Source organism: Ambystoma mexicanum, chromosome 6q (assembly GCF_040938575.1).
Source record: "Ambystoma mexicanum isolate Mex_15411 chromosome 6q, UKY_AmexF1_1, whole genome shotgun sequence".
In the NCBI taxonomy this organism is placed as follows: domain Eukaryota; kingdom Metazoa; phylum Chordata; class Amphibia; order Caudata; family Ambystomatidae; genus Ambystoma; species Ambystoma mexicanum.
Genome location: NC_090937.1, coordinates 238,998,860 through 239,021,735, shown reverse-complemented (window position 1 = coordinate 239,021,735; position 22,876 = coordinate 238,998,860). Strand labels below are relative to the sequence as shown.

At 50.4% G+C, this 22,876-nt stretch overlaps 1 protein-coding gene and 1 pseudogene across 2 annotated transcripts in view; both read left to right on the top strand.

Annotated features, from left to right (window-relative positions):
* BANK1 (B cell scaffold protein with ankyrin repeats 1) overlaps positions 1-22,876 on the top strand; it is a 2,974,928-nt gene that overhangs the window by 621,080 nt on the left and 2,330,972 nt on the right. The gene's annotated exons all lie outside the window — the stretch shown is intronic.
* On the top strand, positions 659-4,211 carry LOC138517211 (28S ribosomal RNA; annotated as a pseudogene).

Sequence of the window (22,876 nt, the reverse complement as noted above, 5' to 3'; positions counted from 1 at the left end):
GGAAGCTAGATGGGGCGCTGGGCTGCCTCCCCCAGCCCCTCCTGCACTATCAGGTTTGGGCCAACATCTAGGAAAAAAAGCTGCCTGTGACTCTTGGCAGTGGATCACTCAGCTCGTGCAATGATGACGAAAACAGCTAGCTGCAAGAATTAGTTTGAATTGCAGGACACATTGATCATTGACACTTCGAACGCACCTCTAGGGCTTGGTTCACTCTTTGGGCTATGCCTGTCTGAGGGTCTCTTGAATGTAAATCGCCCAAGGGACCTTCCCTAGGTTGCGACTGGGCCCATCACAGGAACCCTGTTCCCCTGAGGTAAGACCCTGATCAGCACCATGGATATGGTGCAGAGGCTTGTTGCTGGTGCATCCTGGCCTCCTCATCTTCCACCTCAGTGGTCAAAAGGGTCTGGTGCCCGACGTGTCCAGGTGGTGGTGGCCTAAAAACTGCATGCACCATCCCCTTCCACAACGACCCATGGCTGCCTGCACGGGATAGCCATGGAGTGACCACAGCCTGCGGGCAACCTCTCCCAAAATTGGATTTGGCACAGATCGGTGTAGTGCACACTCGCCCACATCAGAAGCGTGAGGCTGTGGCAACCCCCCAACAGCCTTGTGCCTGAGGCCGGCTGCCTGAGCTTCATCTACCTGACTACGACCTCAGATAAGGCATGGCAACCTACTGAATTTAGCATATTACTAAGCGGAGGAAAAGAAACTAACCAGGATTCCCTCAGTAATGGCGAGTGAAGAGCCCAGCGTCGAACCCCATCCAGCGGCAGGCGCAGGAAATGTGGCATACTGAAGACTGACTCCCCGGTATCACTGAGGGAGCCCAAGTCCTTCTTATCAAGGCTCACCCTGCAGACGGTGTTCAGCAAGTAGTGGCCCATCGCGCAGTGGTATCAGGGGTCTGTCGGCTTGAGAATGCATGCCATAGCGGGTGGTAAAGTCATACAGGTGTGGGACCGATAGCCAACAAGTACTGAAAGGGAAAGAGGGGATTCAAAATGTTGAGAGGTAAACGGGTGGGGTCTCCTTAGTCCGCCCGGAGGACTTAACACGGCAGGCAGGTCAGTCACCTGGAATGAGGGACCTCTTGCAGGACTGCCGCCCAGGTGCACCTGGCTTCTGCATGGCACATTTCCTCCATGGTGGTGCACCACGACTGGTTCTAGGTTGACTGGCAAGGAGTATGGTGGTTCTCCTCTACGGTAGAGATTGTTACAGCCTCCTGGCAGCAGTTTCACCATGCGCTCGGGCCGAGGGAGATTGACTGCTGCCGTGCTCTCCTCCGGCATCCGTCCCGGCCCCTCTTGGGGGTCACTGGGGAGTACGATGGGGAACTGGGCACCCTGCTCCCTGTGTGACTGTCAACCGTGGTGGACTGTCCTCATTGCTTCCTCATCCCGAAGGCCGCGAGAGGTCGCCAGTGTTGTTGGTTACCCAACCGACCCGTCTTGAAACACAGACCAAGGAGTCTAACACATGCGTGAGTCGGAGGGCTGAATGAAACCTCATGGCACAATGAAGGTGAGTGCCAGTGCGCACCGGCTGAGGCGGGATCCTGTTGCAGAGTTGCTGCTGGTGCACCACCAGCCCATCTCGCCTGCTCTAACAGGGAGGTGAAGCATTAGTGTGTGTGATAGGACCCAAAGATGGTGAACTATGCCTGGGCAGGGCAAAGCCAGAGGACACTCAGGTGGAGGTCCGTAGCAGCCCTGACTTGCAAATCGGTCATCTGACCTGGGTATATGGGCGAAAGACTAATTGAACCATCTAGTAGCTGGTTCCCTGTGAAGTTTTCCTCAGAATAGCTGGCGCTCGGAAACCCCAGTTTTATCTGGTAAAGAGAATGATGAAATGTCTGTGGACCAAAACTATCTCTACATATTCTCAAACTTTAAATGGGTAAGAATTCCGGCTCAATGGCGTGCAACTGGGCATCAAATGCGAGTGCACAGTGGGCCACTTTTGGTGAGCAGAACTAGCAGTGCAGGATTAACCAAATGCTGGGTTAAGGCGCCTGATGTCAATGATCATCAGATCTCATGAAAGGTGTTGGTTGATATAGACCACAGTACTGTGGCCTTGGAAGTTGGAATCTGCTAAGGAGTGTGTAACAAAATTAACCTGCCGAATTGACTAGCACTGAAAATGGATGGCAAATTAAGCACATACCCGGCCATCAACAGCACTGTGAGCCGTGGGGGCTAAGCCACAATGAGTATGAGGGCCGTTGTGGTGTGCACGGAATCCCGGGTGAGTAGTAGCAAATATTCAGATGAGAACTTTGAAGGATAAATTGGCAAAGGGTTCCTATTACAAAGCAGTTGAACATGGGTCAGTCGGTCCTAAGAGATGGGTGAGCACCATTCAGAGGGATGGGTGATGGCCTCTGTTGCCCCAGCTGATCGAAAGGGAGCCGGGTTCAGATCCCCGATCCCGGAGTGGTGGAGACGGGTACCCTTGTGACATCCAGTGTAGTAATACAAATGATCCCTCAGTAGCCAAAGGGAGCCACGGGAAGTGTTTTCTTTTCTTTGTGAAGGGCAGGGCACACTGGAATGGGTTTGTCCTGAGAGTGAGGCCCGAGTATTGTAAAGCATTGAGGTTCCGGGAGCACCCAGTGAACTTTTGCTGGCCATTGAAAATCTGGGGGGAGAGGGTGTAAATCTCACGCCGGCCGTACCTATATCCACAGCAGGTCCCCAAGGTGAACAGCTTCTGGCATGTTGGGACAATGTAGGAAAGGAAGTCGGCAAGTCAGCAAGTCAGATCAGTAACTTTGGGATAAGTATTGTCTCTAAGGGATGGATCATTCGGGCTGGGGTGCGTATCTCCCATGGGGGCAATGCCGACTCTGGACCTGGTTGCCTCCCTCCGTTCCTTTCCTGGGGTTCAGGGCCAGTGTTCTGCCTCGGCCAATACCTAGCAGCTGACTTAGAACTGGTGCGGACTAAAGGAATCCGATAGCTTAATTATAACAAAGCATTGTGAAGGCCTGCGTTGGGTGTTAACGCAATGTGATTTCTGCCCAGTGCTCTGAATGTCAAAGTGAAGAAATTCAATGAAGCGTGGGTAAACGGCGAGAAAAACTATGACTCTCTTAAGGTAGCCAAATGCCTTGTCATCTAATTAGTGATGCAAATTAAGGGATGAACATGATTTCAACTGTACCTACCCACACTCTAATGAAACCACAGCCAAGGGAACGGTTTTGGCAAAATCAGCAGGGATAGAAGACCACGTTGAACTTAACTCTCTTCTGGCACTTTGAAGAGACATAAGAGGTGTAGGATAAGTGGGAGGTCCTCGGGCTGCTGGTGAAATACCACTAATTTTATTGCTTTTTCACTTACCCGGTGAGGGGGGGCAGCCCTGTGGGGCTCTTGCTTCTGGTTACAATGACCTGCACCGGGGACAGTGGCAGGTGGGAGTTTGACTGGGGCGGTACAACTGTCAAACGATAATGCTGGTGTCCTAAGGCGAGCTAAACAAAGACAGAAACCTCTTGCAGGACAGAAGGGCAAACGCTTGATTGATCTCGATTTTCAGTATGAATAAAGCAGGGCCTCACAATCCTTCTGACTTTTGGGTTTCAAGCAGAAGGTGTCATAAAAGTTACCATGGATTTTTGGCGGCCAAGTTTTCATAGCGACATCGCTTTTTGATCCTTCGATGTTGCTATTCCTATCATTGTGAAGCAGAATTCACCAAGCGTTGGATTGTTCACCCACTAATAGGGAAAATGAGCTGGGTTTAGACAATTTTGAAACTGGTTTTACCCTTCTGATGATGTGTCATTGCAATAGTGATCCTGCAGAGTACGAGAGTAACCACAGGTTCAGACATTAGGTGGATGTGTTTGACTGAGGAACAAATGAGGCAAAGCTACCACCTGTGGGATTATGACTGAACGCCTCTAAATCAGAATCCCTCTAAACCGTAATGATACCACAGCACTGTGAGATCTCAGTCAGCCTAGGATAGCCAGCCGCAGGACGAGTGCGCAGTGCCGCCCGTATTAGGTTTCGAGTCTGAACAGAAGGGGCCACCTCTCTCACCCGCAGTACACCACATGTTCATGGGGAACCAAGTGCTAAATCATTCATAGACGACCTGATTCTGGGTCAGGGTTTTGTCAGTAGCAAAGCAGCAACCTTGCAGCAATCTATTGAAAGTCTTCCTCTTAGCCAATCTTTTGTAAGAGGTGCCTCTGCAGAGTGCACAGGAAACTCCCACCCACCCTGTGTGCACTTGCAGGGGTGCAGGAAGGCCAGGGAGCGCTCTTCACCCTTTCCAATCAGCCCAGCAGACCAAAGGGCCTTGGCCCAGCTGGCAGCAGAGTGGCAGGATGCAGTCCCTGGGAGGCAGGGAAGAGAGGCTGGGCCTTGGTTACAGAGGGCAGCTTAAGCCACCACCCCAAGGCACGGAAGTGGCAGCTTAAGTCCCAGACCCTGCACCATGGCCTTAAGGCAGGCACTACCTCATGGCCGCCTGGCCATCTGCTCAGGGTGGACCGCCCCACGCCATTGTGTCCTTCGGCTGGGCCCGACTGGCCATCTAGCTGGGGTGGTCAGACCAGAATGGTGTAGTCGTGGCTGACCTGGCTGACTCCTACATTTGTCTCTGGCTGGGCTCCATAAGCCCCCACTTTGTTGGGGCTTTACAGTCAATGGGAAGTGTCTTCCTGCAGGTGGCTATGTGGCGCAGGTGGCAGACAACTCCTCTGCACCCTGACCAGTGCCCCAAGAATGCAGCGGGCCAAACACTGGAGAAGGCCATGGTGTTCCAGTCTAGGTGGTGCCCAACGGGCCTGAGCTCAGGGCAAGGCTGGCAACTGAGGCTGAGCAGGACCTGAGGTCCAGCGGGAGACCCAGGGGAGAGCTACCAGGTCTCAGCAAGACAGTGTGGGACCCACTGGGTTGGTATCCCAGAGCACAGGCCTTAACTGACCAGCCCCAGAGAGCCAGAGCAGAATGAGAGTACCACCAAACACAGCAGCTGGACACCCAGGAGTATGGGAAGGCAGTCAGGGCATGTCCCGGGTCTTGGCCAGAGCACTGAAGGCCTTTTAAAAACCAGCATTGACAGATCCAACAGTGGTGCAGGGGAGAGTGAGGCAAAGGGAGAGATGGCATGTAGTGTGAGAGAGTTGCAAGCCAAGGAGGCAGAGGAGTGTGGGAAGATGCACAGGGAGCAGGTGAGAGAGTAGGGAGCATTGAATGGGGAGTGGGCAAGGAAGATGAATGTAGAGGAAAAGAGAGGCTTGTTTATATCAAATAGGCATTTTACAGGCATTGCTATTATATGCCCAGGTACTCACACCATTTTCCAGCTGTTGCCACATTATGGCTGGCGGTCCCTTGTAGTCAGTGCTTAGCAAATGCCTACTTCATGCCTACACAAAACCCCACACTTTTGCCTTTGCCAATGCTTGGTAAAATGTGCCCAGTACCCTTGCCGTGGACGTCTAATGTTGCCCTTGAAATGCCACTTGTTTATTATTCTTAAGAGGGTAAGGGGACTGGAATTAGGTCCCCACACATGTTTCGATTGCTGCATGGTCGAACATCAAGCTTTGGTTTGTCATCTCATTACGGGGGTACACATGACCAGAGATTCTAAATCCCTTCATGTTTGTGATTTGGGAGGCCCCAATGGCATCTGTGCACCCATCCCCAGAATTCCTTAAGATCTCCCTGAAGAGGCTGTGCGGTAATATGGCAAGGGAGAGAAAGTCATTAATTCCCCTCCCCAATGACTGGCCAACTCTTTGTGGCTTCTCTGAATGAGTCGTCTATTCTGCAGCCATCCCCACTAAGACCCTCTGCAGCACTCAAGCAATGAGAGTCTGGGAAGGGGGGGTGGGTGCATGGGGATGTCTGTCAAGGCTGGAGACATCACTGATCTGCACCCATCTTGCGCTTGATGAATTAAGGGAAAAATAGTCATTGGGTATCTGTCTCTTGTGTGAGGCCGAGTGGGATCTGTGATACATTTGTGTTAGGATATGTGTCGATGAACAGTAGAGGGTGGAAGAGTTTGGTACTTCTGGATATGAAAGTCAATGAAAATACTCCCATGGAGTCCTGAACACAGAATGTTTACCTTTCATCGCTAAAACCCCCTCAGTGTACTGGGCTGGTTTAATGGCATTCTGGGACACAGTGTTCTTTTAGAGGAGAGCTGCTCCATACTGAGGCCGAGCAGGGGCATTCTGTGATATGTAGTGCTGCTCGGGCAACAGCCCTTAGGGGGTGACTTTGCATTTTAGTATGCGTACTCTGGTAGGAAAATGAGTGTGTTAGAGTGAATTGAATGAGACTGTCCCCTTTCACTAGGCTGTCGTATGGGGAATCTCTTCTTTGTGATGAAAGGGGATTTCTGGAGCATGTAGTGCTCTGGAGGACTTTTTACTGGTTCAGTCAGAGTGTATTCTTATTGATGTAGTAATGTGGGTGCGTCTATAGAGGGTGGAAAAATATGCATTCCTTGACATGTTGTTCTGCGTGAGGTAGGGGCCAAGGGGGAGATTTTATCTGAATGATGCAGAGGGCCTCTTCAGATATGTAGCCCTGTTGAGACTTCTGTGTGCAGGGAAGCAAGCTCGTTTATGGGGAATATAGTATGGTGGAGGCATTTTTGTTAAGTGCGCCACGTGCATTGTGGCATAAGTGGTCTCATGTGAGTATCTGAACTTGGAGAGAAAGAGTGCATTTTGAGAGATGTCGTTATGCTGTACTGAGGTATAAGGCATTCTGGGATTGATACTTGAGTATGTGGGCTGATTTGTCTTGTGGTGGAATATGCACAGGGTGAGGCAGATGTGATGTGGGACATATAGTCATGTGCGAGAACCTAAACTATGCAAGGCAGAGCAAAGGCCTGTCATGACATTGCAAGGAGTGGGGCATAATGCTTTCTGACACATGTAGTTCTCTGTGTTAGCCAGAGTGCAATGTGGAACATTAGTGTATGCTTGAACTAAACCATTGAAACAGCAGAGCTCATTCTGGGCAATGACATGGTCTGGTGATTATGCACTTTGGGGAGGTGCAATCATTTTTTCTTTGCTCCCTAGGCTTATGATGTCAAAACTTGGCATAGGTTATGTTATGTTGCGCTTATAACGCACCGTAACCTGCAGGCATCAGGACGCACATATAATGAAAGACAACAGACAGACAATGCTAACAAACCAAGTACAGAGAGAGACTAGCGAATATGAAGGGTGCAGAAATATTATGAGTATGTGGGCATGTGAGTCTTTACCTAACATGAATGTTTTGTTTTTTGGATTCTGAGCTGCATCTGTGAATATGATGCACTACCTATAACACAAGGCTGGACTTGGGCATAGGCTGGTGGAAGGTGGATGCATGTCACTGTGCTTGGGCGACTGAGGCCGCACCTGTTCTATGATGGCAGTACCAAACCATATGAGGTTGCACCAAGCACATTATTGCAGCACATGCGAATGTCAGGCTTCCTTTGGAAGTTGATTACTATTAGACTTCAAGAAGCTCTAAATAAAGCCAAACCTATTGGATTTGCCAGTGCCTGTTGATTTGATGCATTGTGTACTTAGAAGCAGGAAAGGTAATTCAGGCACAGCAAGATATTCACTGTTATTTAGGTGGTATGTGGCTGGTTGAGTTGAATGAACAGAGTTTATTGGATTTCTGAATAAATGGCTGCAATATGCTACATTTAAATCGAAGAATGATGCCTTCATTTAAGAAGCATGGAGAAATATAGAGTTCTAGTCAAGCCCTGGTATGTAGTACATCTAAAAAAGACGAGTATGGATGGCTACCCCCATACTGGGTACCAGGTACGGGTCCCGCAAAAAGGGACTTACCGGGCCATTCCGACCTTGGAGGGCCCGGTAAATCCCTTTCGCGGGTGCCTGACCCGGTACATCCCCATTCCCATTAAGCCCCCATAGGGCTCAATGGGAATGTGGAGGATGCTAACAACGGGCCCGTTAATGACGGGCCCGTTGTTAGCATCCTCGTCTGCTAGCAGGTCCCGTAAGGACACCTGGTCTAACCAAGCGTTCCTTAGCGGGACCCGCTGAAGACCTCGTAATAGGGCGGCCCTGAATGAATGGTGCTGGTCCCTTACCGGCACCATTCATTCCGTGGCCGCAAGGGTCATAAAAAGGCCCATACATTCTGAAACAGGTCAATATACTGATTGGGTTCTGGGTGCTTATAGTGTAAATTGTCAAAGAGAACTGCCCTCCTAATATCAAGGACCTTATCCAGGAGGCGTGATATATACCCAGCAGGAAACATGTACTTGAAAGTGAATATTTGACATATCTAATTTTTTTCACTACTGAAACAACCATTTCATGGACATATACCAGCCCTATTTTGTCCCCAAAATATCCCAAAGAGACATCCAATAACGCGGTGTGCGACACTTGCAATCATTTCATCACTAGGTGTCTCCTTGTCATTCAACTCCGGTCATCATGTGTGCACATGTATGCTCTGTCCACAATGCACTTGGTGGCTGTGGGCTGAGAGTAGGTTTCTATCCTCACCGGCATATGTCAAGATTATTGGTGGACCACAGGTTCAGAAACGGACCTTGAAAGTGAGCAACTGTAGGAGTGGAGGGTTCAATCCTCACCACCAATGATATCATTGTATACATTTTCTCCTTCCATTATTAATTATAAAACAGTAGTACTTTCTGCAAAATAAAGAAATCTTTAAGGATCACGTAGTTATGTGCTTGAGAAGGGGTCCATTACTGTGAAGTTCTATTACAGAAATGCTATTTTTGCAAGAACAACAGTATATGTTACATATTTAAGACCGGGGTTGCATACTCAGGCAGGGTGGTCTAGGGATATTGGCTGATGTTTTAGAATGTCATCATTAGCCTCAAACCCATACATTTACCCTGTACGATCACTCCTCAGTGACCAATGATTGTAGAGTAAGTGGCAAATTATAGACCAGTGTTGCCTATGCATCACCTTAGGCTGGGTGATGCGACTGGGTGGCTTTGGGGGACATGTGCCGCCACCCGCTCTATGGTGCGAGGCCCAAAGAGGTACACAGATCCCCCAGGCTCTCCAGTCCATCACCAGCCTCGTGTCTCATGCTACCCGACTAGACCTCAACAACTCCTGGCCATGTATGTCTGAGTGTAGGCAGGCATCTGCACAGCAGATTTCTGAATTCCCATGGTCAAGGCTGATTGATGTCATGTCACCTCATAGGGAAACATGAAGTTACTGGGTGCATTTCAGCAGGGTCGGGGGACAAAGTCAATGTCCACTTTCTTTAAAAAATACTTTTTTGGTAAGGGAAGCAGGACTTTGTAGCAATCATTTAAGGCCCACTGTTTTCATTAAAATAGTTCATCCTTGCCGAATGCACACCAATGAACAGAAATAAAGGAATCCAAGTAATGTTCCTCAAATGGAGTGACATAATACCATTGGAGGTGTGGGCCTACCTTTGCCGACACACATAGTATTTTGAAACCAAATGTTCCAAACTGGTTAACAAAGTGCCTGGAATCCCAAAGTGGCACCAGCATGCAAGCCCACTAACACAGGCCACATTGGGCTCTGTGAAGCTGGACGATTCCCTTGCTTACCCAAATGGAAACAAAAATATTGCTACTTAACATCATACACTACTGAATGAAGTCTTGTGCTGAACCAAACGTGTCACCTGGTGCCGATTAAGCTTAGGTCAGTGGACCTGAGTGTGATCCTGCTCGCCCACCAAACACAGGTGACAGAGTTGTAATTCTTCGTAGATAGCTCCCTTTGCTCACCTAGCAATCCCAGTTAACAATTACATATTAAACAGAAAGATGTTGGTGCTGGAGATGCAGGCAACTCCTCAGTGTTCTCAGAATTCTGAAATGTTTTCCGTGTGGTGGTGGGGGAATAAATATCTCAAGCAATAAGCACGAGCAAAGAAGTGTAATGATAGAGCACAAAATAATTTAGGAAGGTTTGGGGGGTACCACCTGAATAAAATGTTGGGTTCAAATGCAGCATTTTGTAACACATTCTTTTGAGAAAGTGTGGGTAAAATGCCATACAGTTTATAACCTCTTTGTTAGGGTCACAAACATAATCACCTCCCTTTCCAACAATCACTGCAAACTTTCATCTAAACTACAAGCTTTGTTCACATGTCCCAAGCCAATATCAATTTCCTCCTCCCTTTCTGCTAACTACATTTCCTCTAAAATCTCTAACATTTGTGACATTCTAACAGCCCGCCAAAACAATCCTTTTGTCCACCACCTCTCCCACCTCTTCTGCTCTTGACTAGTTCTCCCCTACCTAACCCATCGAATTAGCACCCATCCCTCGCAGCACCATCCCATCTTAATCTCCTATCGACCCATTTTGACTTAGTCTCAAATGCCTACACTTGTCTCTTCTGAGCTCTTTAACCTCCCGCTCTCTCTCTCCCTCTCTCTCTCTCTGCTGTACTCTTCCCTGCCTGTTACGCTCACCTGACTCCCACGGAGGCGCTGGCCTGGTTCGCGCTGCTGTGACCTCTTCTAAGGTGATGCGCAGGTTTCGGAAGACGGACTGGACCGGGCCCCCAAATCTGGCTTGTCTGGCTCGCAGAAGTATCCTTCTTAGGGTCTGGAAGGACAAGCTCTCCATCCTGCTTCTGATGCAGGGGCGCGTTGGTATCCAGTTACTTCACTGGATTTTCGGATTGGTGAGAACCAAACTTGCTTGGCTTCCAGGTAAGTTTTTTGATAAGAGGTTCCCCTTGTGTCCATGCATTAATGAACTAATGCTAGTGTCTTTTTCCCCATAGGGGCCGGGGTGCGGAATGCCGTGGTACAGGCACCGACCCGAGATGGGAGGTGAAATCCTTGTAGAAATCAGGTAAGTCTTTAATGAGCGTTTTTTGGTAATGTCTTTTCATTCGCTCATTAACGCTGATGTCTCTTTTTCCCCTTAGGGGCCGGGGTCCGGAAATGCCAGGATGCGGCGCGGACCCGAAATGAAGAGGGAATGAATCAACAGGTAAGTCTTAACATGGAGATTTAGCTTTCCTTATTCCCCTTCTCTCTCTCACCTTTTGTTCTGGTCTTTTTCTCCCTAGGCGCTGGGGCGTGACTGCGAATCCGGATGATTGCTGCTGAACATGGAGGCGCCCTGTAAAGGTGAGTGGAATGCGGCGCTGCAGCGATCGACGCGATGAGCTTTTAAATTAAAGTCTTCCTTTTCAGGATTGTCGGCGAGATGTCTCCGGGATGCGGATTTAGCAGGTAAGGACTTTTCCTTCTTCTGTTCTCTTCTTCTCTTCCTTTGCAGGTGATCCAGGATGCTGGCAGGCGTGGCAGAAGTCAGGATGCAGGAGCAGACAAGGTGAGCGTCCAGCTGCTAGATGCAGAACAACGCGAAGCACGTGTGGCTGTTTGGGTGGGGTTTAAATAGCCTTGGAAGAAGTTCCAGGTATGTATCCTTCCTCCAATCAGGTATGTATTCTTCCCCGACCACGCCCGGATGGTAAATTAGTCCCACAGGTAAAGTAGTTCCTTTCAGGCCTCAAGGAGGCCGGGATTCTGCAGCATGGTCTGCATCAGGTAAGTGCACCCAAGCATTCCCATAATGAGCCTGGCGCCTATGGCGCCAGGACTGATGTCTTTTATGAGCCTGGCGCCGCAGGCGCCAGGACACTGTCCAAAGGGCCCCTATATGGGGTTGCTAGGTCCTTCCTTGGGGACTGGATGTCCGCTTTCGGGGACGCCGGGCTTGAACCGGCTCCCCGGGAGCGGGCATCATGACAGCACTCCCCCCCAAGGCCCCTCCCAAGGTTGTTCCCTCCGGGGGTTTTGGTTTGTCTGGGAAGAGTCGGTGGAATTTCTTGACTAATCGAGGTGCATGCACATGGTCGCTGGGTTCCCACGACCTCTCCTGAGGTCCGTACCCCTTCCAATCAATTAGGTAGAACAGTTTTGACCTAAACATTTTTGAGTCTAAAATGTTCTTCGAATTCGGGCTCCCAATCTATTAGAATAGGTTCTGGAGGTTTGAGTTGTCGGGTTCCGGGTACCACTGGTTTCAGAAGTGACACATGAAAAACAGGGTGAATTCGCATATTAGCTGGTAAATCAAGTTTAACAGCCACTGAGTTAATTATTGTCGTAATAGAATAAGGTCCCAGATATTTTGGGTTAAAAGTTTGAGGCCCTTTGAGTGGTAAATGTCTGGTAGCTAACCACACTTGATCCCCAATCTGATACGGAGGTGCTTCACTCCGATGTAGATCAGCATTCTCCTTGTCTTTTCTCTTGGCTTGTTGTAAATGCGAAGTTGCCTCTTTGAAGGCTTGGGTAATTGTAGAATGCAGATGTTCTACTGCAGGCATTCCGAGGTTCTGAGGTGAGTCAAGGTTTGAGGTTCGAGGGTGATGCCCAAACAAAGTATAAAAAGGACTGTGGCCAGTTCCAGAGTGTACCGAATTATTATATGCGTATTCGGCTATCCAAAGAATGTCTTTCCAGTTGCTTTCAGATTGCTGTAACATACACCGTAAGTACTGTTCAAGAGTCTGATTTGTCCTCTCGGTCTGACCATCGGTCTGAGGGTGGTGACTGGTCGATAATCTTACGTCGATCTGCGCCATTTGACAACATTTGCGCCAGAAGTGGGAAATGAATTGGCTTCCCCGGTCAGAGATTAGTATAGATGGGAATCCATGTAGCCGAACAATATTTTCGAGGAATTCTTTGGCTAGGACAGAAGCTGAAGGTAAACCTTTCAAAGGAATAAAGTGGGCCATTTTGGAAAACAAATCCACAATTACCAGAATAGTATTGTACCCCGAACAAGGAGGCAGGTCCGTAATAAAATCCATTGATAGGGTGTGCCAGGGTGCTGGTGGTATGTCTAGAGGTTGAAGGAGACCGGCTGGTCTTTTCTTTTGACTTTTATTTTGGGCGCAAACACCACAGGACATCACAAAAGATTTAACATCTTTTCGCCAAGAGGGCCATCAAAATTGTCGTTTCACCTTTTCCTCTGTCTTGGCAATACCGGGGTGTCCCTCTATTAATGTATCATGATAACCGTAAATAACTAGTTCGTGTAATTCCTTATGTGGCAGGAATAAGGGTCCTTGGAAATAAGGTAAACCATTATCTATGGTAAAGTCTGATCCCTTTTGTATCCATTCCTGTAAGGTTGTAGGGTCCAGGAGTTGTTTCACTCTGGCTTGAATGTCTTCAAGCGTCTGTAACAAAGTCATGCCTAGAATCCTCTGTTCGGGAATTATTGGTACTGGTTCTGAGTTTGTATCAGATTCTCCCATTCCAATTCGGGATAAGGCGTCTGCTTTGCCATTCTTGCAGCCAGGTCGATTGGTAATCACGAAATCAAATTCAGCGAAAAACAAAGCCCATCGGAGCTGCTGTGATGACTGAGCCTTGGCGGTTTTCAAATACTGTAAATTCTGGTGATCAGTGATCACTGTGATGGTATGTCGAGCGCCAAGCAGATAATGCCGCCAGGCTTTAAAAGCGGACTTAATGGCTAACAGTTCTTTGTCCGTGATTGCATAATTAACCTCGGGTGCCGAGAATTTTCTGGACCAAAATGCTACGGGATGCAGTTGGTTGGTTTCGGGATCTCTTTGGGACAGGACAGCTCCCATGGCTAGGCTGGAGGCGTGAGTCGCGACGACATAAGGGAGATCTGGACGCGGGTGTTTCAATATAGGTGCAGAGGTAAACTTAGCTTTTAAATCCTGAAAGGCCTGCTCGGCTTCTTCAGACCATTCAAAACGTTTATTTTTCCTCAAGAGTGCAGTAATGGGTTGTACCACGCGTGAAAATTCCAGGATAAACCTGCGATAGAAATTGGCAAAGCCGAACTAGGTGATGGCCATTTGAGGATGGCATCCACTTTTCTTGAGTCCATTCGGACTCCTTTGGGTGTCAGGATGAAACCTAGAAACTTGACTTCTGTGGTATGGAAAACACATTTCTCCAATTTAGCAAATAGTTTGTGTTGGCGCAGTTTTTCAAGTACTCTCCTGACGTGTTTTCTGTGATCAGATTCCGAAGAGGAGTACACCAGAATGTCATCGATATATACGACAACACAAACATCGATGAGTTCCCGAAGGGCATCATTCATGAAGTATTAGAAGGCAGCCGGCGCATTACACAATCCGAAAGGCATCACCTGGTACTCTAATAATCCGTATTTAGTAAGGAAGGTAGTTTTCCATTCGTCGCCTTCTTTAACTCGTACCAGATGATAAGCCCCCCGGAGATCTAACTTGGTGTATATGCAAGCGTCCTTCACCTGGTCAAGGAGTTCAGGGATCAGAGGCAGAGGATAACGGTTTTTAACCGTTATCTGGTTCAATGCGCGGTAATCGATACAAGTTCTAAGGTCGCCTTCTTTTTTGGGCACGAAGAACAAAGCCGAGGATGCCGGGGACTTTGACGGGCGAATAAAACCATTAGCTAGGTATTGATCCAAATATTGTCTCAAATGCAGATTCTCAGGTTCGGTAAGGGCATAAATCCTGCTACAAGGGGGTTGTGCACCGGGCACCAGATCGATTTGGCAATCGTACGATCTGTGAGGAGGTAACGTGTTGGCCTGTTCCTTTTGGAAGATGTCCTGAAAGTCTTGGTATTCCGGAGGTAGTTGCATGGAGGCAGAGGTTACAGATGCTAGATTAATCTTCAGGTTTTCTGGGTAGCAGGTTTGTGTACAATCCGGGAAGGTTATTCTCTTAGCTCGCCAATCAATTCGAGGATTATGTGTCTCTAACCAAGGGATTCCAAGAATAACCTGAAACTGTGGAGCCTTGATTACATCAAACACAACACCCTCCCGATGGCCGTCGGGACCAATAAGAGTCACCTCAGTAGTGGAATGTGTTACCGGTCCAGAGGCAATTTCAGTTCCATCGACTGTGGTGATGACATCTTTGCTGGTTTTAGGACAGAGAGGGAGGTTAATCCTAGAGACCAATTCACGATCCACATAGTTTCCAATAGCCCCAATATCGATGTATGCCTTTATTGCATGCAACCGCTTAGGCTGTTCTGGATCTACGAGAACCATTGGCACAATGAAATGTGAGGTCTGAGAGTTACTTTTCAAGCTCGGCAAGCAGACCCCTACACTTGTCGGGCGGAGTCGTTTCCCGAAACAGAGTCTTCATGGTTTTTATCAGCGGCTCCTACCGCCTTTCGGGGCGGTTTAGCCGGGCAATCTCGTAGAAAGTGTCCAGAATTCCCACAATAAAGACATAATTTTAACTGCCACCTCCTTTCAAGCTCCTTTTGAGTTAAGGGTCCTTTAACCCCTCCAATTTGCATAGGCTCAGAGACATCAACTCCCTTGGGATTAGCATGGGTCTTGACCAACACCGGGGTCTCAAACCTGGACCGATCCGCTTTTCTGTTTTGAAGTCTGTGATCCAATTGGACCACTAAGTCTATATACTCTGTGCATTCTTGGGGCGGATTTACAACTTGGGCCAAGACATCTTTAAGTTCTCCGCGAAGGCCTCGATAAAACAACGTGACTCTTTTATCCTCTGGCCATCCCGTTTCCACAATTAGTCTATTAAAGGTTGCAATGTAGGATAGGAGGTCTTGATTGCCCTGTCGCAGGGATAGAAGTTCGTCATCCAGAGCCTGCCCCTGAGAGTGTCGAGCAAATAACCTTTCCATGCTTTCTTGAAACCTTTGAAAATCACGGAGAATCGGGTCATCTTGAGTAACCAGTGGAACTGACCAATTGGCAGCGCAGCCGCTCAGATATGACAATACAAAGGCTACCTTGGTCTGATCATTAGGGAAGGCCCCAGGTCTGCATAGGAAGTGCAAACGACACTGATTCATGAATACGGCAAATCGTTTGGGGTCCCCAGCAAAGCGTTCGGGGGTGGGGCCAGCGGCATGTTTCCAGATAGATTAATCTGCACAGGGTTACTGGAAACCACAGGAGCAGGGTTCCCTCCGGAACCGGGTAGAGGAGTTTGCCCAGCTTGACCTTGCAAAAGCTGTCTGGCCAGGTCATCAGATCTTTCCTTTGATATTATTAATTCCCTCCTGAGGGCATTAGTCTCTTGACGAGCGGCATGTACTTCGGCCCGTAATTCCCCCAGTAATTGGTCAACTGATCAGTCTCAGTACTTTCCATAGTGCCTGGGTGGGAATTTGTTGGAAGGCTTCGCGTTCTGTTACGCTCACCTGACTCCACGGAGGCGCTGGCCTGGTTCGCGCTGCTGTGACCTCTTCTAAGGTGATGCGCAGGGTTCGGAAGACAGACTGGACCGTGCCCCCAAATCTGGCTTGTCTGGCTCGCAGAAGTATCCTTCTTAGGGTCTGGAAGGACGAGCTCTCCATCCTGCTTCTGATGCAGGGGCGCGTTGGTATCCAGTTACTTCACTGGATTTTCGGATTGGTGAGAACCAAACTTGCTTGACTTCCAGGTAAGTTTTTTGATAAAAGGTTCCCCTTGTGTCCATGCATTAATGTACTAATGCTAGTGTCTTTTTCCCCATAGGGGCTGGGGTGCGGAATGCCGGGGAACAGGCACCGACCCGAGATGAGAGGTGAAATCCTTGTAGAAATCAGGTAAGTCTTTAATGAGCGTTTTTTGGTAATGTCTTTTCATTCGCTCATTAATGCTGATGTCTCTTTTTCCCATAGGGGCCGGGGTCTGGAAATGCCAGGATGCGGCGCGGACCCGAAATGAAGAGGGAATGAATCAACAGGTAAGTCTTAACATGGAGATTTAGCTTTCCTTATTCCCCTTCTCTCTCTCACCTTTTGTTCTGGTCTTTTTCTCCTTAGGCGCTGGGGCGTGACTGTGAATCCGGATGATCGCTGCTGAACATGGAGGCGCCCTGTAAAGGTGAGTGGAATGCGGCGCTGCAGCGATCGACGCGATGCGCTTTTAAATTAAAGTCTTCCTTTTCAGGATTGTCGGCGAGATGTCTCTGGGATGCGGGATTTTAGCAGGTAAGGACTTTTCCTTCTTCTGTTCTCTTCTTCTCTTCCTTTGCAGGTGATCCAGGATGCTGGCAGGCGTGGCAGAAGTCAGGATGCAGGAGCAGACACGGTGAGCGTCCAGCTGCTAGATGCAGAACAACGCGAAGCACATGTGGCTGTTCGGGCGGGGTTTAAATAGCCTTGGAAGAAGTTCCAGGTATGTATCCTTCCTCCAATCAGGTATGTATCCTTCCCCGACCACGCCCGGATGGTAAATTAGTCCCACAGGTAAAGTAGTTCCTTTCACGCCTCAAGGAGGCCGGGATCCTGCAGCATGGTCTGCATTAGGTAAGTGCACCCAAGCATTCCCATAATGAGCCTGGCGCCTATGGCGCCAGGACTGATGTCTTTTATGAGCCTGGCGCCATAGGCGCCAGGACACTGTCCAAAGGGCCCCTATATGGGGTTGCTGGGTCCTTCCTTGGGCACTGGATGTCCGCTTTCGGGGACGCCGGGCTTGAACCGGCTCCCCGGGAGCGGGCATCATGACACTGCCCCCTTCAAATCTGCAACTATCCTGCCACACTTGAAGAAACCCTCTTCTGACGCAAATGCCTTGGCAAACAATCGCCCAGTGTCTTCCTCCTTACCCATTATTCAAAGGTCATTGTGGAGGTGGTGTTCAACTAAATACCTCGAATAATGGCCTTGGAGATCCATTACAATCTGGCTTCCATAAAAGCATTCAACAGAGATTGCACTCATGCATTTCTAGAACCTTCTCTTTTATGCTCACCACTCAAAACTCTCCTCTATTCTCATCCTTTTGGACCTCTCTCTCTCTGCAGCACTCAACACTGTCAACCACTCCGCTCTCCTCCTCACTTTCCAGAGGATGGGTATCGCAACTCTGCTCTTACCTGGATCGCTACCTACCTGGAAGGTTAATTCTTTAAGATCTCCTGAAAGTCACAAACCTCTTATCCAGCCCCTCTCCCTGTCGGTGTTCCCTGACCCCCAAGGTCATTTGAAATCTGCCCTTCACGATCTACACCGCTACCCAATGAAGGTATACGTCATCCTTTGGCTTTTCGGGGACGGGCCTGTCCGCCTCGCGGGAGGGACCGGGTCGTCCCCGGCACGGGACTTCGCTGCCTGCGGGGATCCGGGCAGGCGGCTGTGGGGGTAGTTGCCCCCCCCCACGGCGTGGCCCGGGACTCGCTTGGCGGCCGCCCTCTGGGAGCGAGCTCAGCAGACGCCAGGGCCGCCCGAGGCTTCGGCGCCATAACTTTGGTGGAGGCGGCCGCCCCGAAGACCTGAAGGACCAGCGGGATTGTGCCGGGGTGGAGTGGACCCCTTACCTGGGACAGCTCATTAGGGGGAGGCGGGAATACGTCTCACCCTCCCCCCCAGCGTGAACTAACCACGGACCAAAGGAGGAGAAGGCGGCTGTAATCAGCCCGGCCCCAGGAGTGCAGAGGGGGGCGGGCAAAAAGCATGTGAGAAGAACCTGCGACGGCGGGCTCCCCCTCGGGCCCCAGCTGGTAACTTTGGGGACTGCTGCGCGGCCCAGGGAGGGGACTCAACCCCCCCTGGTGCGCTCCGGCCTTGGGGGGGGCGCCCCGAACGGTAGGTCTGGAGGTACCGCTGCTTGGATCCTTTCCCCGGGTGGGGGCTGGACGGGGTCTGTTCCCTGTGCTGCAGGAGAGCGGGCACCTGAGAGTGTCACCCTTGGACTGGGACTTGCCCTGAGGTCCACCTGCGGCGGTATTGGAGCCCCGGTTCTTCCTCTGCTGTGCGGCTCTGTTTAAAAATCTAAGTACGTAGGGGAGCCCGGCCCGGCCCGGGACTCTGAGTCAACGAGAATCCTCCATTGTGTGGGAGTGCCCCAGGGGGGGGCCAGGGCCCTCAGGCATTCCCTGGCTGCGACTGGTGCATTGGACTACCTTCCCGGGCACATTAGCGGCCGCTCCTGGGCCCCTCAGGGATGTCTTCCAGACCTAAGCGGAAATCGGGTAAGGCCGGGTCCTCTTCCAAGGCACCCCAGGGTTCGCTATCACTACTTTGGCCCACGATGGGGAGCAAGGACTCTAATAAATTGAGTGGCGGCCAACCCAAGGAGAGTAGGAGAGCGGCGACGGAGGAGGACAGAGAGCGGATGACTAGACAGGACCTCAGGGGGGAATTGCAAACCTTGAGGGAGTCCCTAGCACAAACCTTCCAGGATCAGTTTCAGCTCATGCGATCCGACCTTAATATGGCGCTGGGTGAAATTCGGCATGAAGTAGCACAACTCAGGGAAAGAACTGATTTGTTAGAAAGGGGCCTCCAGGACACAGTGAAAGACACTACGGCCAACAGCGAGGCCATAGACCGCCTGGACATTGCGACTAGGAACATGGAGGCGATGCTAGAGGACTTGTAAAACAGGTCTCGGAGGAGTAACATTCGGATAAAGGAGCTCCCTGAGTCGGTAACGGACAAGCTTTTGAAGGAAGAATGCCAGCACATCTTCGCGGATCTTTTGGGGGAGGGGGGCTCGAGCTCAATAATATTGGACAGGGCCCAAAGAGTTGGTCGAGCTCAGACGGGTCCCAATGCCAGACCCTGGGAAGTGGTGGTTGCTTTTGCCAGTTATGGTCAGAAGGAAGCGGTGTTGCTAGCGGCCAGGCAAAGCAAGCCCGTTCTTTATAAAGGGCGGGAGATTTTGTTGTTCCAAGATCTGGCCGCGAGCACCCTTGTGAAAAGGAGGGCTATGGGTCCTGTTCTAAAAGAGCTGTCAAAGAAGGGGATAAAATACAGGTGGTCCTTTCCATTTGGCTTGGTTTTCGAATGGGAAGGGGTTCAGAAAAGGGCGTCCTCGGTCCAGGAAGCTGCCAATAGTGTTGGCTTGGAAACGGAGGTGGAGGTGGGGGGATGCGCATGGTCCTCGGGACTCCGTGGGGAACTGAGGAAGGGGAGCAGACCTTGGGAGTGGGCCTCTGTGGGAGAGCGGGGCAGGAGAAGGAAGGCGCTGCGGGGCCCACTGGGAGGGGGGGCACCTGTGCGGGGCTCCCCAGGGGAAGGGGGCCAAAATTCGGGGGGAGGAGTGACCCTAGTTTGGCCATCGACATTCTATTTCTTCTAGAGGGTGGTGGTCTATAGGGCTGCATATGAAGCCAGGGGGACAGAGTTAAACATGTTGGATCAAGCTGCAATGGGACAAGCTGGGGGGAAGAGGGGTGGGAGGGAACTGTTGAGGGCAGTTTCAGTCTAAGCCCGAAGTTGGGGATTCCGGGTGGGGGGTAGGGATGGGGATCGGGTGGGGGTAGGGGCCCATATACATATCTGGTTAGGTCAGGGGTTCTGTGGGAACAGCGGGAGGTCGGGGAGGTCGCTGAGAGGAGGGCTCGCCGGGGCAGGGTATCTCCTTATTTCGGTTTCAAATGGCTAACTCTTAATGTGAGAGGATTACATTTCACCCGAACGCATTCTCTGGATGTCCTGGCGCTGCAGGAGACTCACTTGTTGTGCGTAGATCAGTGCCGTCTGCGCCTGAGGGGCTACTCGCAAGTCCTCTTTGCGTCAGGACCTTCAAAGAAAGGGGGGATGGCAGTGGCATTCAGGAGTGGCATGGACTTTAGAATCCAGGATACTCGGAGGGATAAAAACGGGAGGTTTGTCATGGTGAGGGGGGAATGCATGGGCGCCACTTACATGATCACTTCGGTGTATGGTCCAAATGCGGGACAGGATAACTTTATGAGGGAGACACTGACTATGCTGGGAGAGTTTACAAGAGGGCAGGTCATTTTAATGGGGGATCTCAACCTGGCCGGGGACAAGAGGTTAGATCGGACGCAGCATGCGGGTGGGGGGGGGGGAGCGGTGGCTTCCCCATGGCTGAAAGAGTGATTCAAGGAGGCAGGTTTGAGGGATGTGTGCAGGTATTAAGAGGGGAGGAAGAGGGGTTTACTTATCTTTCGGATGTACATCGAACTCAATCTAGGATTGATTATATTTGGGTGTCGGATAGTTTACTGGGAGGGGTGGAGGGGGTAGAGACTGGCCCCATGAGAATCGCCGACCATACGGCGGTGCAAATGAATATGCGGCTGGGCAGGGGTAGGCCGGGGGTTTGGAGGTGGCACTTTCCTGGTTACCTCCTGAGGGATAAGGTGATTAGGGAAGAGATAGGTAACAACATCAAAGCCTTCTTCATCAGAAACAATGAGACGGACACGAGTCTCAGCACGAGATGGGATGCATTCAAAGCCACGTTGAAGGGGGACCTCATCGACCTTAAGGCAGAGAGGAATAGACAACTACGGCTGTTGGAGGCCCAGTTGGAGGAAGAGGTGGAGGCTGCGAGGGTCAGGCTCAAAGGGGACCCCTCAAGGAAAGCATACAGGGAGTACAGGTTGGCTGAGGGGCAATTGAGACTCCTGAGGACTAAGAAAGCGGAGGGTGCGTTATTGAGGGTCAGACAAAAGCTATACGCTAAGGCCAACAAGGCTAACCGGGTTCTATGAAGCCCTGTACACATCTCAGGGCCCCGTCACTCAGTTGCAGGAGAATTTCTTGGATGGTCTGCCTTTGCCGCGTCTATCCGGGGAAGTGAGGGAGGACCTGGGAAGGGCAATCACGGAGGATGAGGTGCGGGCTGTCATTGCTACCCTCCCTACCAACAAAGCTCCGGGTCCTGATGGCTTCCCGGTCTCCTTTTACAAGTCTTATTCTGCCATATTGGTCCCACACCTAACTCAACTTTTCAACTCTTTCGACCCTGTGGGCGGTATCATCCCTTCCATGGCGGAAGCTAAAATCACTCTTATACATAAGGTGGGTAAGGATCCAGAGGAATGTACCTCTTATAGGCCTATCGCTCTTATAAACTCTGATGCAAAGATTTAGACCAAAATTCTGGCTAAGCGTCAAGAGGCACATCTACCTGAGCTGATCCAACAGGATCAGTCTGGATTTGTGCGGGGACGTCAACAGCCAATAATATTAGGAGAGTCGCCCATTTTTTCGAGAAGGTACAGAAGACCCCCACTCTGGCGATTCTTTTAGCCTTGGATGCTGAGAAGGCATTCAACCAGGTGGAGTGGTCCTTTCTGTTCCTGATGATGGAGCGAATGGGTCTAGGCTGAAAGTTTATCGATATGATCTGTGCGAATTATAGAGCCCCCTCTGTGCCGCTGCTTATTAATGGCGCCTTGTATCTTGAGCCCCTGCTCGTGGCAATTCGGGAAGCGAAGGATATCCAGGGAATCCCCTTTGGAGGGACGCAGCATAAGGTGGCGGCTTTCGCCGATGATATGCTCCTTACCCTGGCGAACCCATCGGAGTCTTTGGAGGCATGCACAACTTTGTTGTCCACCTTTGGGGAGCTCTCTGCCCTGAGGGTGAACGTGCATAAGTCCGAAATAATGAACTTGTCGCTGCAGCGGGACGAGTTGAGGGCCCTGAGGGCTTCTTCTCAGTTCAAGTGGAGTCCCGGTGGGATACGGTATCTGGGGGTCTGGTTACTCCTCGGCTGTCGGGATGGTACGGGGCGAACTATATCCCTGCTCTCGCATCCATTAAAAGGGACCTTAAGAAGTGGGGTACTCTAAAGATATCGTGGTTGGGAAAGGGGGCTGCACTAAAGATGGTGGCTCTCCCGTGCTTACTCTACCTCTTTCAGGCAGTCCCATTGCCTGTTCCTGCATCCTTCTTCAAGGAACTGAACAGGGCAGCGAAGGAATTCATTTTGGAGGGTAGGACGCCGCGCTTGGCGAAAAGACTCATGACAGCCTCCAAAGGGTGTGGGGGGGGCTTAGCATTACCAGATTTATGGCGCTACTATGAAGCGGCACAGCTCAGGGTGATCCGAAAGTGGTTCTCTGCGGAATACAACAAACATTGGGTC